Genomic DNA, 14956 nt, shown 5'->3' on the forward strand with positions numbered 1-14956 from the left:
TTGTATTTCCTGCCTCTCAGGCATTCACTGGTTTTCCAGGTAGAGCAGAACCTTAGGCCACCTTAAAGGAATATTTGCTTCAGGCATTTCTCATGTTATTTTCTTCTGTTTGACAGTGAACCATACAAAGCCTGAATGTCATGAAAATAATAAATATTGTAACTATTTACAATTTTTATATCCTTTCTTTTGCATTTGAAAGGCATAACTGACTATATTACAGATTGTGAACTGAAAAGCAGTGACTAAAGCCAATAGAAGCAAACTCAAAATATAAAGTCCAGTTTTTTACCTAAAGTTTTCTGGAACTAAACACTCAACCAATCTTGAATGAAAACATTAACAGGTTTTCTGCTTTAAAAACCATAGGAAGATAAAATTAATGACAAAACTGTTCCTTAAGAATGCTCAGACAGGCAGGAAAATTTACTGACATATTTTCATCCTAAAAAATATTTATTAGAAGACATATGTTTATATATAAAAAGAAATAACAAAACAAATTAGAAAAAAAATATGACCTGGACATTTTGAGTTAGACTTTAAAGTTGATTGCTGATTATTTCTCAGAGAGAAAAGCAAAATCAGTATTGCATATGAATCAGATAATGTGTGCTAGATTATTTTGCTCTGTTATTTTTAAAAGGGAAAGAAAAAGACTTCAAATTTGAGAAAGGAGGAACATCCCTTACATTTTCAGTCAACCTGAATGTAAATGACCTGCTTTGCTGGATGCTATGACATGGTAAGGCTCTCTGATTTTTTAAATTAAGCATAATTTCAAATACAATGCAGCATTTTGAATATAATTACAAAACAGGGGAATGTAGGTTTGAAAAAATATAATAATCTTAAAACACAAGAGGATTGATTTTGTATTATGTTTCCAAGGGAACTCAAAAACTAAATGGCTGTAAAGAAAACGTAAATGTAGGTGTATTTGACTAAAAGATTCATCTGTTGGGATAGTAAAGAAATATCTGATTTTTTAGGATTATTTAGCATATTGGATTTTAGGAAATAAATTAGGAAAACAAAGAGGGTTTTTTTGTTTATTTGTTATTTTCTAAATTGAGAGATAAGCTAAGACAGAAAAATAATGCAAACCCACAAATTAAAAAGAATTACTTATTGCAATAGGGAGAAAAAATCTTGAATGATATTGTATCTTTATTTGAAGAACTGGTATTCACTCTAAAGAGAAAATGTGAATAACATAAAAACTAAAAGAGAATAAGAGATGACAGTTTGCTGGACATTTGACTATGAATCTGCAGTCAGGCCTACACCACACAAACAGTAATGTTCCTCATAAAACTAGTAATGATAAATTCTTTTGCATACAGCATTTTGTTCCCATAAAGTGCAAATCCACTGCTAAAAATACTGCTGAGGATCCTATGACTGTTGCAAACAGAATAATAGTGATAAATCAAAAGGAACCAAGAAATAAATTGCAACATGGTCATGAATTTTTGCAGAGATATAATTGAGTGTAGGCGGGAAGGAGACATGAATAGCCCAATATTTATAATTAATTAGGGTTACTGATTGATACTTTTTCTGTGATTCCATGAAACTCTAACACCAATTTTTGCTCTATGAAGACATATTTATCATATCAAACAGCTTAATGGAGAAGAGGCTAGTCATTGTATAGACAGTGGATAAATGGCAGAAGAAGAGAAACTTCCAGAAATGAAAGACACTTAATTAATGTCTTAATGATAAGATACATTTCTGAAAATAATGATATTGCATTAAAAAAAAATAGATGGTGCAGAAATCTTTTATGACTGGTGGTGTCTTTGAAGTGGTAAAGACTCCAAAAGAAACTGCGGCATATATTTGAAGATTCTCTATACACACTGCTCAAAATTCCAATAACGGGAGGTAAGAAAGAGAAAGGGAATATTATTAGGAAGATGAAATGAATGAATGATTAGATTATTATCATACAAATGGCTAGGTATCTCTATAATACTTGTAGGTACTTTTAAAAACTCAATACTTCATATCCAATCAGTATTTCAAACATTAATCAGAGGAAGGACCTGTAACTGATTCCCTTTCACTCAAGAAGGCTCATTACAGAGCTTGATTGTAATATTAGAACTGCCACTGAGATGTACCAGACTAAAATCTGAAGTGTCTTGTCTGCTAGAGCAAGAAATCAAAGCTTATGATTTCATTAATTCATGTTATTAATTTTTTGTTCTAATTGCAAGTGGTTTTTGCACTAGAAATATAAACATAGGGGGGAATAGTTTAATGTTAGAAGTAGATTTTGTAAAAATATGCTTCCTCTCAAATGATTTAAAGATTTTAACAAATATTTTAAGTAATTTACTCTTTGCTATGAGGTCAGCTTATTATTTTGGAAACTTAATAAAAGAGGCTAAGGATTGCTGGTTAAAAACATTTTGGGTGCATATGTGTGGGAGAAAGGGCAAGTCGGGCTGTGCCCTGGTGAGGTGATGCTCTGTTCTGCACATCCCGCGCACACAGGCTTCTACCCCATCCCTGCAGTGGCCACCAATGCCCTGGAATACCAGAGGCAATGCTCCACACCTGTCCCTGGAGCCCCTATCCCAGCTCCTGAGTAGCCAAATGACCAAAGTACCCCCTGGGGGCAGGCCCCAGGAAAGGCAAAGGATATTTAAGCCAAAGCATGAAGTGAGCACATCTTGATCCCACCTCCTCATGGAATTTCTGTCAGTAAAACACCACTAGTACCAGGAGTGGTAGCTGCTATACTTGTTCTTTGCTATATCTTTTCTGTCGTTCTTCTTCTAATTCCGTCTTCTCAGAATTTTGAGTAACATAAAATCAAACAGGCTTGAAGTTTGCTAAGTGGAATGTTTTATTGCTTTGTGAAATTCTTTATGTTGACTGAATGCTGCTCTGAACTTTTGCCAAGGCTCTCAGATGTTCTGAAGTTGTCAGTAAAATTTTCTGTTGTTTTGACCTTTTGAGAATATCTTGTCTGCATTTCTCCTGTGCATCTAACTCAAGAGTACATAAAAAACCATAAGCCTTTTTAGGAGGCCCGTCAAGTGAGGTTTTGGGGCCTTACAGCCATTCTTGGCACAAGGCCAGAAAACTGGTGGGTTTATATTTTATGTTTATTTTGTTCAATGTTTTATACAATAGAAGTGTTATATAAGGATTCCTAGGAATACAGAGGATTCCATTGTACTTGTCAAATGCCATAATAGCAAGGGCACAGATAATTTTCTTTTTAGCTTCTTTTATCTCAGCTTCAACTCCTTTTCAGAATAATGTCTCATCTGAATAAGACGACTAGACAACTGTTTACATAAAAATTTCTCTTTGCTGTAACCTGAAGGCTGGCACAGAGGGTAGGTCTGGGATGGAATTAGCTTTCCCCACAGCAATGCTTATAGTGCTGTGCAGTGTAGCCAGGACAGCACTGATATCACACCTCTGTTTCAGAGGAGTGGGAGCAGGGTGTGAGTGAGTGTGAGTAGTGCTCATACAGCATCAAGGTTATCTCTGCTGTCACTCCTCGCCCCTTGCTTCAAAGGCCAGGAGGCTGGGGGTGAGCAAGAGCTTGGGAGGAGACATAGCCAGGATTGCTGATCCAAACAGACCAAGAGGTTATTCCGTGTCATGTAATGTTGTTTTCTGAAACAAAAGCTAAGTGAAAAGAGGAGGAGGGAGGTATTTGTAATTAAGGTGTTCATATTCAAAAGCAACTGCTACACATCCTGAGGCCCTACTTCCCAAAAGTGACTGGCTGGCAAGTAGAGAATACATATTTTTGTTTTCCTGTGCTTCCACGTGTGTCCTTTGCCTTTGTTCATTAAAATGGCTTTATTTTGATGCACAAATTTTTCTATTTTTTTCCTCCTGTCCTGCAGAAGAGAGAAGTCATAAAGTAAATGACAGAGTAATTGGGTTTTTCTTTGCTTGTGTGTGATTATGATGAAGAGGCAAGGGGTAAAATGAGTGCAACTAGTCACTCTTTGTTGGTATTATGACATTCTTTTGACTTAGGTGTAGAAAACTATTTTTGCTAAATAGATTTAATTTCCATGTCAACATTTTTGGTAGTGCAGAGGCTACAAGAGTGGCTTTTGTTAAAAGACACCAGAAGCTGCTCCCATGTTAGGGAAAGTTCCATCTGGCTCCAAGACAGCACCACTGCTGGCAAAAGACGAGCCCATGAACAGTGCTAGTAGAGTGCTGCAATAGTTCTGGGACAGTATTTAGAAAGGGTAAAAAACAGGGGAGAGCACTGATAAAATTTGAGAGAAATAGTTCTGCCAACACCAAGGTCGGGGAAGAAGTTTGGGAAGAGATGCTGCAAGAGTGAGAGCAGATATTCTCCTGCAGCAGCTCATGGAGCAGCCCATGGTAAGGCAGGCTGTTCACCTGCCACCCATGGAGGTCCATGGTGGAGCAGATACCCATCTGCAGCCCATGGACCATCACACACTGGAGCAGATGTGCGTGCCCAAAGGACACAGTGATCCCATGGAGATATCACACTAGAGAAGATTTTCATACATGACCTAGGAGCCCAGCAAGGACCCACACTGGAACAGTCTGTTCCTGAAGGACTCTACCCCATGGAAAGAACCCGTGCTGGCATTCTTCATGAAGAACATCCTGTAGGAAGGATTTATGTTGGCAAAGTTTGTGGAGAGCTGTCTCCCATGGGTGGGATGCCATTCTGGAGCAGGGAAAGGATGTGAAGAAGAAGAAACAGAAAAAAAAAAGTGTGATGTGATCATTACTCCTATTCCCAGACCTTGCCAATGTGCTCAGGGAGGAGGGAAGAGGTAGATGAGTCAGGAGTGAAGATGATACTGGTAAGATGGGGGTGGAGGGAATTTGGGTTTTGTTTTGTTCCTTTTTTTCCCTGTCTAAAATAAAATCATGCTGATTCTATCTTAGCTACTTTACCCCACAGGTTCATATAGATAGATATACTTAGATGAGTTGTCATTAGACAAAGTATGACTGTGCATATGCAAAAATGACAGCACACTTTGCAAAGAGTAAAGGTGTAAGAACACATGAGAAATATACCTCATGGTTTGTGATTTCATGTGCTGAACCAGATCTTCACCTTCTTTAAATCAGTTCATAAAAGACTATGTGGAAATCTTTGGAGTTCTCTGACTCATTGCTCAGATACACCGGCCTTAATCACACCAGTGGTTCATGACCAATTGAAAGGCCAAACTGCATGACAACTCAATCTACTTTTCACAGTTTTTTTAACATGTTAGCAAGTATATTATTCTAATTTTAGTAGATGGATGAGAAATAACAAAAATGTCTTCAGGTTTCTACAGAAAAAAGTAAGAACAATATATATGTGTTACAATAATGCATTCAAGCTTTTTTTTTTTATGGAGTAGACTGTGCTGTAAGAGGAAGAATTATGTGAAGGAATTAGAAACAAATAGGTGTTAAAAATAGGTATCACATCTTATATGTCAGTGAGAAACAGAAGAGGATTTCAGGCTGCAACTGAGGAAACTAACTGTGGGATACAGGATGCAACTGATGGACTCCATTGTGGGGATTGAATTGTGAGGTTTAAATTCTATGTCATGGCAGAGGCCTACAGCAAGCCCATAGTGTTCAGCTCAGGAGAGCAACAGGGGACACTATTCCCATAAAGATAATTTCTAAGTCATAACTATTGTACAGAAACAATATCTGAATATTCAGTTTAAAGTTCTATTGTAGCAATTCTGTTGAAAGACTAAGTATATTAGCCTGATGGCATACATTTTATGTAGCACCATTTTGAACATCAGTTGAATTTTGGGTTTGCATGGCCAGGTTTTGGTAGTGGGAAGGTTACAGGGTGACTTCTGTGAGAAGCTTGACAGAAGGCTGTGGAATGGACACACCACTGGCCAAGGCTGGGCCAACCAGAAATGGTGGCAACACTTCTGTAATAACATATTTAAGAAGAAAAAAAAAAAAGTTGTTGTGCAGTTGTAATTTCATCCAGAGAAGACGCAATTGGAATGAGAATATGTGAGAGGAACAGCCCTGCAGATACTAAGGTCAGTGGAGAAGGAGGGGGAAGAGATGCTCCATGTGCCAAAGCAGACCATGGTGAAGCAGCTGTGCCCCTGCAGCCCATGGAGATTCATGTGGAAGCAGAGATCTGCCTGTAGCCCTTGGTGGAGACCCCTGCCAAGACAGATGGATGCCTGAGAGTAGGCTATGAACCTGGGGGATGTTGAGGAGGTTCCTGGCAGGGACCTGCAGCTCTATGGAGAGAGAAGTTCACACTGCAGCAGGTTTCCTGATAGGACTGTGATCAAATAAGGAACCCACACTGGAGCAGCCTGTCCTTGAAGGACTGCATCTCTGGAAGAGTGACCACATTGCAGAAGTTTGTGAGGAACTGTTGCCTATGGGATGGACTTAAGTTGAAGAAGTCCATGGAGGACTGTCTCTGCTGGGAGGGACCCCATGCTAGAGCAGGACCCTTCTCCATGGGCAGCAGCAGGAACAACCTGTGATGACCCAACCATAGCTCCCACTTCCCACCTCCCTGTGCCACTAGGGGAGGAGGTAAAGCTTGGGAAGGTGGGAGGGGTGAGGGGAAGGTGGTTTTAACATTTATTTTACTTCTCATTATCCTGCTTTGATTTTGTTAGCAATAAATTCAATTAATATCTCCAAATCAGGTCTGTTTTGCCTGTGATTGTTTTTGGTGAGTGATCTCTCATGGATCTTATCTGAACCCATGAACCTTTTGTTACATTTTCCCTCCTCTGTCTAGTTGCAAAGGGGAGTAATAGAGTGACTTCAGTAGGTAGCTAACATCCACCCTGGGTCAACCCACTACACTGATCTAAAACATTTGGAACTGGATATGAAATCAAAAGTTCTTACGTGTTTGAAAACACAGCAATTCTGGTAGATGTAGCATTGTTCACTATTTATCACAGTACTGAGGGAAGGTCTCACAGAATTAGCAGCACCTATAATTTATGTTATCTGCAGTGCAATATTACGCTTCATCATAAATTCTTCATTGTTGCCTGTGTTTTTGTTGCAGCTGCTAATGTTGCCTTTTGCATTTTGTTGAATAGTTGGGGTAAGGCTCTATCTCTAAAAGAACATCTTAATCTTGAAACAGATACAGAAAAACCCAAAAAACAAATCAATAAACAAAACTCAAAAGTGTTGCTTGCTTCACCTGTCTTACTCCCTGATTGACTTAAATTTCAATGGACTCATCACATCTCAGAGTAGACAAGCACTACAACTGCTGCAGCAAAGTGGAATGCTACAACCATATCAGTAGGGTGGCATAGATTTGCAAACGTAAGGATTTAGCTCACTTTTCTGTCACTGCAAGATTAGAACAGACATTACCTTAATGAAGCTCCTGCATTCTTCAGAAATGCTTGGAGGCGCCTCATCATGGACTCTACCATTCAGCATTTTTTCAATCCATGATGCTTTACAATGTATCAGTCCTAGTATGTCTAGCTGTTTGCATTGTCACCAGAATGATTATTTGAGAATGAAGAATCTCTGACAGCTTGTATTCCATCACCATCAAAAAAGAAATTTACTATTTTTGTTTCCACATAAGAACGTGGGAGTTCTCATCTTGTATCGTCATCCTTATTTCTCTTATCTACTTACTACCACTGAGGTAGAGAAAAACAGCTACAGAGAGCATAGGAGGGAAAAGATAGGAAAGAAGGAGTCACAAATGCAGATAATACTTGAAAAACTTGGTTATCTTAAAAGACACTGAATTTAAAAAAACCCCAAACTTTCATCTTTACTTTTAGAATTAAAATTAGGATTCACATTTCCTTAGTCTCCAATGATTATAGCTTCTGAGTCATAGAATCATGGACTTGGTCATCCACATGAGTGCCTTCCAACTCAGGCATATTCTAACTCCTGACCCTGTGCCAGACAGCCCAAGTGTCACACCACGTGCCTGGGTCTTGTCCAAATGCTTCTTGAACTCAGGCTGGTGCTGTGACCACTTCCATGGGGAGCTTGTTCCAGTGCTTAACCACCTTCTGGGTGAAAAGTCTTCTCCTGCTATCCAGCCTAAACCTCCCCTGACTCAGCTTCATACCATTTTTGAGTCCTGTCACCCATCACCAGGGAGAAGAAATGTGTACCTGACCTTCATCTTCTTATGAGAAAGTGGTAGGCTGTGGTGAGGTCTCCCCTCAATCTCCTCCAGGCTGAACAGCCCAAGTGACCTCAGGTGCTCCTCATAAGTCTTCCCCTCCAGACCCTTCACCTTCCTTGTGGCCCTCCTTTTGGTGCTAATAGTTTATTGTCTTTCTCATATTGTGGTGCCTAAAACTGCACACAATATTCAAACTGAGGTTGCCCCAGTGCAGAGCAGAGTGGGATAATCACCTCCTTTGCCCAGCAGGTGATGTTATGTTTAACACACCCCAGTCCCGAGGCTTTTGAAAGCAGAGAGGAAAATAAAGCAGGACAAAATGCAACTGGTGTAAAGACTATTACCTTTTCCCCTTTCTTTCTTTACATACCATTTCAGAAGTAAAAGGGAGGCAGGGAGTGAATGTATTTCAATTTTACCTGCAAAGGCAGATGTTTCAGTACTTCATACTCTAGCATCTGAAAATGACATAAGACAAGAGGAGCAGCAAAGAAAAGAGAGGGATATCTAAACCAGAACGTTCATGAAAACACATCATGAATAAGAGTATAATTGCTATCTTTGTTTGTATGAAAGTAAATAACTAACTTACGGCATTTTCTCCCTCTTGCCCTGCGCTCCTGGCATCTAGAGGCTGCCATTAACACCAGGTTATTAAAAGAAGAGCTGTGAGAGGTCTTGATGAAAGGAAAAAAGTGAGTTGTTGAGGAAGAAAAAGGAAGCAAACATAACACAAAGTGAAACAGGAGATTGTAGTTTGTCGCAGCATATGTTACAATTGAGATGACCATGATACACAGAGTATCACCATACAATTTCAGAAAGCTCCAACCCATACAAAGTTACAACAAACCTCTCCAGAAGGCTTCAAGCATCAGCTGTCTTCTTCTTAAGCCCAACATTTTATACTCCTGATTGTTCATGCATTCCACCTGTGTGCCCTCTGTTTCCTTTTCATGATAGGTCAGTGCCCCTGGGCACTCCATGTCTCATTACCTTCAATACTGCTCACCTGCTTTTCACAGCTGTAGCCCATTAGGGATGAGGCTCAGCCACAGGCCCATTCCCAATTACCACAAATTGTGTACTTAGAGTAGTGCTTGCAGCTAAAAGAACCCTCTGTCAGCATTGGCTGCTTCAAACTGCAGCTCATTCTGACTTTCAAGATGCAGCAGCCTTAAGGAACTAGAGGAAATTGTGAGGACTGCATTTATGGAGTTATAGTGTAAGGCGAAGTGAAGCTGGAACAGGAACTGGGAAAGGAAAGGAATAATACAGAGTGAACAAGGTCTAAGTCTCAAAATAACATGCTTTGTTATTATTAGAGAGTGGCAGTGTATTCAGGTGGGAAAGAAGCAAGGAAAACTATGGAAACCAAGTGTAAAAAAGTGTAACAGCAATCAGTTTCTAGAAAGACTATGACTAAGGTCCTGTCTTTACAGCAATACTTTAAAATCCCTATTAACAGGTCGTAATTTCTGTTTCAGAATATTTTCCTTTAAAAAGGAAAAGAGAATTTTTTATTTCCTGCCCACCCATACTTGAAAAGGAGTTATTGCAGTAATCATTGAAAGTACTGGTTACTCAAGGTAGTAGTTGTCCCATTGTGTCTCCTGTATGGCTGAAAACAGTCGTCACTTGGAGGAGCTGGCCCATGAGTTCCAGAGTTAACAATGAGCTTAGGAGGGAGGGAGAGAGGATGATATGGGAATATGGACAGTCAAATCATAATTTTGCCGTGCCATGAACCCCAGCAATGCTATACTGTCACGAATAATAAATACTCCGAGTCCACATTAAATGCAGAGTTTTGTCCCTGTCAGACAAGAGAAAGGTACTGAGACAAAACATAGTCTAGGAGAGCAGAAAATCTTTAACTACTTGGACAAACTGTGTGTCCAGCATACTCATATTAAAGATAAGTTTTACATTTAAAATAAGTAGTCTGTGACTAAAATGAAAGTCTAGGAAGATTACAAAGGGGTTTGAAAACAGTGACTTGTGCCAAATGTCTCTTAGGGTAAATAACTATTTTAATAATTTCTTTAAGTGGGGCATTTCAATATCAGTGTGTTCCCTTTCAAAATGGAACAGAACATTTTGATTGCTCAATTTGGAATTATTTTCTTCTGTGGAATGTCCTTCACATTATATAAAAGAGCAGAATTAGATGTAATTGATCTTCTACCTAAATGCATTCTTTTTTATTAGCAATAATTACTTAACATGCATCTGTGAAAGTCCAATAAAATTTTGGGTGCTTTTGAAATTTCAAAGAGAAAAAAAAATGTGAACCCACTGAGATTTTAAAAACAGGAAAACTGTCTTCTGTTTGTTTGAAATGTATAAAAAAATACTGGTATAATAATCCAGAGCAATTATTTACAGCCCTTATATTTTCCAGTTTTCAAGGAACATCATGGAATCTACTCAGTTCTCCAAGCTTTTGGTCTGAGAGCAAGAAAGACCAGTTTCCAAGAACTACCCAGAAAAATAAAAACACTAAAATAAAAACACATCCTCAGGGAGCAAGAGTTCTGGCACAAAATCTATCCTGGGGCAATCAACTGCATAAATGTAGCTAAGTATGCGCCATCTGTGAAGGAATTTGTCCAGTGAAATCAGCAGCAGTTCTCTTACAAAACACGCAATTGCTTCAGGATGTGATTCTATGCAGGTAAATTCAGGATATCTAAAGCTGTTGCCAGCCTGTTATCTTGAAATGTCTGAAATGGTGACTGCATTTTGTGTGGCAGGGTTTACTGCAGAAGCCATAACGCAGAGAAGCTTCTCGATGTTTATTCCAGTGTTCAAGTGACTTGTTTACCCCTGAACAGATGGTCATTCAACCACAGCATACATCAGCTGACACCTTTATTGCCCTAATAAGGATCAGGAAGAATCACTAACAGGTTTCTATCTTGTTAGCACAGTGGGATGTGCAGGCTACAGCATAGCACTGCTAAGTGCCAGAGGTATCAAACTAGATGGATCCACCAGGAGTGCGGCAAACTGATCTGCCTTGTTGTGTTGTCAGAGCCCTGGCATTCTTTGCATCAGGACTGGATATTTTTACAAGGCTTTTGTTTCTCTCCTAACAGGTTTACTGATCTGCAGCATTTTCTGATTTTTTCTTGCTTTTACAGAGTTATATAATATATGTAGCTCAACTAGGGGCCACAAAAGCTGTGGGAAAGAGTATTCACTGCTTGAATGGGATTTGTTCTTTGAATTACACTGAAAACAAGGATTGTGAGACTTGTGGCATGGTTATAGGTGTCATTGCAATGGGAGCTGCCAGGCCCTTGGGAGAAGGGAACAACAGTACTTTGTGTCACAGTGTGGGAGTGTACAATGGGGTTGTAGTCTGTAGCTGTAGTTGTGGGGGAAGGGAGAAAGGTGCACCCCCAGAATTAAGAGGAAGACCTCAGACTGAGGAGTCTGCAGCTGCTGTGGGCATCCCACCACTCCTGGTTCACACAACACCAGAAGGAAGGTCAGGATTCATGGTAGAACCCTTTACACTCTGCCATTTGTAGCTCCATCTATATGGTGTATTTCTTGGATCCAGAACAAAACTTGGGGCATCATGTTCAGCTTTTCAGAATGCATTAAATGTTGCAGTGGTTGGAACTAACCTACAGCTTCCCCAAAGAAACAAAATGCTGGAGTACCTGTGTGAGGATGCTTGGTCCCCATTTTCATTTGTTTTGCTTTAAAAAATTACCTTCTATTGGTTTGCATTACCTGTTTGTGCAAAAGTAGACCTTTTCCAGTAGCAATGGCTGATGCACGGCAGACTTCCAAAACTAATAAAAATATTTGGCTTAATACAGTTAATGGTCTTGTTCTCTTAAGTACACAAAAGCAAAAGGTTTTAGAAGAAAATGCAAGCAAATTTATCCATCTCTTCTCTACAAAAGATCTGACCAGAGCTACATACACACTGTTTGTATCATGCTTGCTTTCTGTCCAGAGATATCCAGCAGTTCCCATGACCATTTTCACATACTGCATTTCTAGCATCCATGTTTGTAGAAATGATTCAGCAAATATAAAGTAATATGTAAGTTCTGGCAATGTATATGTCTGAAACTCTCTAAATATTTATTTTTATGATTATTCACTGTAATTAAGTCCATTCAAAAGTAATTGGGTCAGACAAATGCTGTATGCTGTATAGTTAACTGCTCAGCTAATAAGCAGGTACAGTACAGCCTGTGGTTCTGTTTCTTTCTTCTGTCATCTGGAAAATGTCTCAGCTCTGAAACTACACCACTGAAGATATTTTTTGCCTGACACATCTGTCAAAATACAATTTGATTATTATTTTCCTTTTTATTCTTATTAAAGCAATAATCAAAATACAAGGAAAACAAATTATGGTAACTGTGAGAATGGGATTTCCCTCACAGGTAAAATCTGCCCCAGAGGAATTCCAAGCACTGAAACTGTGTTAAGATTACTGTATGCATCAAAGGGGAGTATTTAGCGCTTTTAACAATAAAGCTAATATTCCAGAATAATTCCTTATAAATAAGGAAAACCATCATTATCACCAGTAGTGACAATACAGTAGATTCTCCTAAAAAAAAATTCTTCTAAAAAGATAACCATTTATCCAATCCATATAACTTGAACTTCAATCAAAAGTACTGTCCTTCAATCCCACATTGCTGCTGCCACAGAGATGGTCTGGAGCTGGGGTAGTAAGGCACAGACAGCAGCACACTTCAATTTGCACCAGTTTAGGGGATGCTAATCTGATGCTACAGACATCTCCTTGAATTTTGATGAAACTCTTTGAGTGACGTGACCCTAGGAAGCTTTCTGCATGTGTAAGATACTGAAAAGGCAGAGCGTTGTAAAATTTAATAACAGTAATGATATTTTTGAATTATTATTGCTGAAAAAAATCAGAAATTGAATTAACAGATTTCAGTTCCAATATATTGTGCTACATCTTCATGACTGCCCCTTCTTAAAAAGAAAAAAGTTGTACTTTCATCCATTTATTTGATTTTACAGAAGTCCACCCCACATTTAGGAGTTGCAAACAGCTGTGCTTTTATTCCTTCGTCTGCTAGTAAAATCACACTTCTGGGGATTACTGACACAGTACTTGATTTTCCATAAAAATACACAGAGTTTTTATTTTTAAAGCATTACTCAAAAGAGAAAATCTCTTCTCCAAGCCCTGCTAGCCCTATATGCATTAAAATTATTCTGCATGCATATAGACATGGACATTATAAGATGCATTTCTTAGTTTTCATTAATGTAATTTATTGAAAGAATGCGTATTTTACACAAAGAGGATCCTCAGATAAAAATATATTTTTGTACTTTTTCCCATCAAAGCAACATGCCCACTGTTATGAAATACATTGTCTTTGCAGCATATGTGCATGGGGCTGATGTACTGGACACAGTTTCTATAGAAGATCTGTGTTTTTATGAAAAATGAGTTTTAGGGCATCTAAGATGAGCTGAGAAACTACTTTTAGATAACTGAATCAGATCCCTAGGTGTATTGTTAAGTAACTTCAATGTCACTGATAATATTTGGATTTCCAGATCAAAAATTATTTTCTAATTTTTGAATTAGCAATTAACAGTTGACAGAAATTTATTCAAGTATCCAGCAGCAGTCAAACCTCCAAAAATCTTCACAAAGTTGAGGATACTGCACGGGCCTTATGGGAAGTCTGAGCAAGGGAGAGGACAAAGATAATAAAGCCAGTCTCTCTTTCTACCAGTTGCCAATTTGACAAATATCTCTTGGAGCTGGTGTTAGGTGTCAGGCGAAGCATCTGAAGTGGGCAAAAAGTAATACATCATCTAAATAAAAATGAAACTCTCAGCATCTGACAAAAAATGCCTGCAGTGCAATACTTTCCAGTCATAACTGATTCTTTTAGTAGAGAAAGGAAACATACTGAAAGACTTTTAGCCCTTCACCTTGCCACAGAAAATAAAAATGGCTTCATTCATGATAGAAAAACACTGGCATATGAAATATAAATTTTCTGTCAAAAAAGTATAATTTTTAATGCAAAAGAAAGGCGGAAAGCAGCTGTAGGATTGTTTAGTATTCCACACTGACTTGCCCACTTCAGAGTGTCTGTTCTAAGTGAATATTTAGTAGTGCAGCTGGCATTGTTACTGATTGAAGAACTCCACTTATCACATTGAGCATCTTACTATCCTGGAAAAAAATCTCTCACAGCTTCCTACTCAATTTATCCATCATCTGAGCTCAAATTTCTTATTTGTTTACTTTTTTTCCTCTTTTGGGTTTTTTATTTTGTTTTGTTTTCCTCCCTTGATCTCCTCCAATCCTGTTTTCTTCCCCCTGTAATTTTCTTCTCCCTCTACTTTAACTTCTCCCTCTGTGACCTTCTCAATCTTCCCTTTTCTCTTCCTTCCCTTTCATTTTTAACAGGTCTGAATATTTACCTTCCATATAACAAAAGAAGAATTAAAAAAATAGCTATGAAAAACAGATTTAATTAAATTATAACCATTAATTTATAGAAAACGTTTTAATAAAAGAAGCCATATGCAATGGTTCAGAGGCTAAGATGTAATTATTGTGTGCAAAAAATCTCATCATTAAGTCAAACTCTGAAGTTGTAGCTACTTCAACATGGGCTTCAGCAAAAAGTGATAATTTTAATACATTTGAAAATAAGGTATTTTGCTTAGCACTAAGGTGATGATGGTGATGGAAGCAGGAGAACAAGATATATAAATCTAGAAGAGGAAGCAAAGCCTGAATTTTCAGAA

This window comes from Agelaius tricolor, unplaced genomic scaffold, assembly GCF_023055355.1.
Source record: "Agelaius tricolor isolate 1412-34295 unplaced genomic scaffold, bAgeTri1.0.p SCAF_7, whole genome shotgun sequence".
Classification (NCBI taxonomy): Eukaryota; Metazoa; Chordata; class Aves; order Passeriformes; family Icteridae; genus Agelaius; species Agelaius tricolor.